The sequence below is a fragment of the Orbicella franksi genome, unplaced genomic scaffold (assembly GCF_964199315.1).
Source record: "Orbicella franksi unplaced genomic scaffold, jaOrbFran1.1 SCAFFOLD_195, whole genome shotgun sequence".
Lineage (NCBI taxonomy): Eukaryota > Metazoa > Cnidaria > Anthozoa > Scleractinia > Merulinidae > Orbicella > Orbicella franksi.
The window spans coordinates 37,501-40,888 of NW_027670703.1; the positions used below are offsets into that span (position 1 = coordinate 37,501).

Genomic DNA, 3,388 nt, shown 5'->3' on the forward strand with positions numbered 1-3,388 from the left:
CTTTGAGACAAGCATATGACTACTGGCAGGATCAACCAGGTAGCTATCCCTCAGGGAACCCGGCGGGAACCCTATTGCGTCTGCTTCCTTTGAAAAGGAGGCTGGCATTTCACCGTCAAGCTGCACTGGGAATCCTCCCGGCCATGGAAGACGCACGAGGCGTTCGACCCCTGTCCGAGGGAAACCCGTTCTCTCTTTGCCACGTCTTTCCACTGCTTCACCCTAGTAAGCTTCCGGCATACCAGTGAGACAGCCAAGTGCACGGAATGCCGACAAGATACATCGGGGAAGAATGATTCTTCCGAATCTAAGCCGCTATTCTTGGCCAAAGGCCATCAGTACAACATCCATCCGTTCTCTCGTTGTCCACACCGAGACAACTTGGCTTCAAGTTCAGTCATTTCATGCTACCGACCGAGCAAGTTTGGTCGACTTTGCTCCTTTTTCCTCCAAATACCCTCCTTTCCTACCCGAGAACACATTACCGAGCAGGGCTTACTGTTACGGACCGATACAGCTCAATTGCTCTTTCGGTCTTTCCCGATGCCTGCCCTACATTATAACCCGAAACCGTCTATTCCCCCAACCAAGTTTAGACACTTAGAAAAATGTCGAAAATTTCGATTTTTCGAAACTGCTCCAAAGCGCTCCCCATGGCATTCCAAACGTGCGTCTGCATGTCAGAGTTACGAAAACGAAGAGATTTCCACGAAGATGACCGATGATTGCCGAAATTTCCCGACGAAAACCCGAAGCTCAAAGACCACACCCTAAAGAGCGCAAAATTGGGATTTTACACTTTTTCAAAACTTTGTGCGGCAAACTATTGGCCAGCTCGAGTTACGTGCAGGCGCCAGTTTGGCGCTGTCACGTCATCGTTAAGGGGGGTGTGCTACACTATCTTAAAACTGGGCGTCGGTCCCCCTATTCTATAAGCACCCTTAAGATTTTCACCATTTTCAAAACTTTTTTGTGGCAAACTATTGGCCAGCTCGAGTTACGTGCAGGCGCCAAGTTTGGCGCTGTCACATCATCGTTAAGGGGGGTGTGCTACACTATCTTAAAACTGGGCGTCGGTCCCCCTATTCTATAAGCACCCTTAAGATTTTCACATTTTCAAAACTTTTTGCGGCAAACTATTGGCCAGCTCGAGTTACGTGCAGGCGCCAAGTTTGGCGCTGTCACATCATCGTTAAGGGGGGTGTGCTACACTATCTTAAAACTGGGCGTCGGTCCCCCTTATCTATAAGCACCCTTAAGATTTTCACCATTTTCAAAACTTTTTGCGGCAAACTATTGGCCAGCTCGAGTTACGTGCAGGCGCCCAGTTTGGCGCTGTCACATCATCGTTAAGGGGGGTGTGCTACACTATCTTAAAACTGGGCGTCGGTCCCCCTTATCTATAAGCACCCTTAAGATTTTCACCATTTTCAAACCTTTTTGCGGCAAACTATTGGCCAGCTCGAGTTACGTGCAGGCGCCAAGTTTGGCGCTGTCACATCATCGTTAAGGGGGGTGTGCTACACTATCTTAAAACTGGGCGTCGGTCCCCCTAATCTATAAGCACCCTTAAGATTTTTACCACTTTCAAAACGTTTTGCGGCAAACTATTGGCCAGCTCGAGTTACGTGCAGGCGCCAAGTTTGGCGCTGTCACATCATCGTTAAGGGGATTTGCTACACTATCTTAAAACTGGGCGTAGTGCCCATATACCATAAGCACTCTTAAGATTTTCACCATTTTCAAAACGTTTTGCGCGAAACAATTGGCCAGCTCGAGTTACGTGCAGGCGCCAAGTTTGGCGCTCTCACATCATAATTAACGGGGGTGTGCACCACTATCTTAAAAGTGGGCGTCAGTCCCCTATTCTATAAGCACACTTAAGATTTTCACCATTTCAAAACTTTTTGCGCCAACCTATTGGCCAGCTCGAGTTACGTGCAGGCGCCAAGTTTAGCCAAGTTTAACCCTAACCTAACGCTAAGCCTACCTAAGCCTAACCTAACGCTAAGCCTACCTAGGCCTAACCGAACGCTAAGCCTACCTAAGCCTAACCGAACGCTAAGCCTACCTAGGCCTAACGCTAAGCTAACCCTAACCCTAACCCTAAGCTAACCGTTACCCTAACTCTAAGTCCAAAAGGCTCCCCTCGTTCGAGGTCATGTTAGTGCAAGTCAAAAGGGCTCCCCTCTTTGCCTTGAGATGTTTCTGGTCAAATAACTCTAAGTCCAGAAAGTCTCCCGTCGTTTGGGACCGGGCGGTCAAATTTTTCTAAGTCCAAAAGGCTCCCCTCGTTTCACCATTTGAAACGAGAGGAGCCTTTCGGACTTAGAAAAAATTTTCACTGCCAGGTCCCAAGCGAGGGGAGCCTTTTGGACTTTTAAAAAAAATTGACAGCCACGTCCCAGACCAGACGTGGCCTCCTTTCCATCACTTGGCTGCCACAAGTTAGCCCAAGCCTGCAGGCACCACTTCTTCTTTGGCACCCTCCTGGCAGTGGCAGAGGAGGGGAGCCTTGTTGGACTTGAAGAAAAAAAAGAGATGTTTTTAACAAATCTTAGAACAAAGGCTTAATCTCAGAAGATCGTAGCAACAAGGCTACTCTACAACTTACAATACCCCGTTCTTTATTTAAGTCGTCTGCAAAGGATTTATCTCCAGAAACATTAGAATTTGCTATCGGTAGTGCCTTGGAGGTTCTTGTCCTCCTTGGCACCTTGGGACGCATGAGGACCGAAGTCCTCTATTCTGGTTCGCCTAAAGTTCTCTGGAGGTAATCATCGTTGCTTTCTAGCACGGATTCTGACTTAGAGGCGTTCAGTCATAATCCAACAGATGGTAGCTTCGCACCATTGGCTTTTCAGCCAAGTGCAAATGCCAATTGTCTGAATCTGCGGTTCCTCTCGTACTGAGCAGAATTACTATTGCAACAACACTTCATCAGTAGGGTAAAACTAACCTGTCTCACGACGGTCTAAACCCAGCTCACGTTCCCTATTGGTGGGTGAACAATCCATCACTTGGCGAATTCTGCTTCGCAATGATAGGAAGAGCCGACATCGAAGGATCAAAAGCAACGTCGCTATGAACGCTTGGCTGCCACAAGCCAGTTATCCCTGTGGTAACTTTTCTGACACCTCTAGCTTAAAACTCCTAAAGACTAAAGGATCGATAGGCCACGCTTTCACGGTTTGTATTCATACTGAAAATCAAAATCAAGTGAGCTTTTACCCTTTTGTTCTACATGAGATTTCTGTTCTCATTGAGCTCACCTTAGGACACCTGCGTTATCATTTGACAGATGTGCCGCCCCAGCCAAACTCCCAACCTGACGGTGTCTTGGACTCGGATCGCCACCCGCGAGCGGGCGGCTTAAGTCCAGAAAGTG

The 3,388-nt window shown here is 48.0% G+C and overlaps 1 non-coding gene and 1 pseudogene across 1 annotated transcript in view; both read right to left on the minus strand.

Moving 5' to 3' along the window:
• Positions 1–42, minus strand: part of LOC145474173 (small subunit ribosomal RNA) — a 1,800-nt gene extending 1,758 nt beyond the window's left edge. Inside the window, exon 1 of the ribosomal RNA XR_014045223.1 lies at positions 1–42. This exon is cut by the window's left edge and continues 1,758 nt beyond it. This is a non-coding gene — a ribosomal RNA (small subunit ribosomal RNA).
• A 2,508-nt stretch (positions 43–2,550) lies between these two features.
• On the minus strand, positions 2,551–3,388 carry LOC145474179 (large subunit ribosomal RNA; annotated as a pseudogene; the record flags this gene model as incomplete).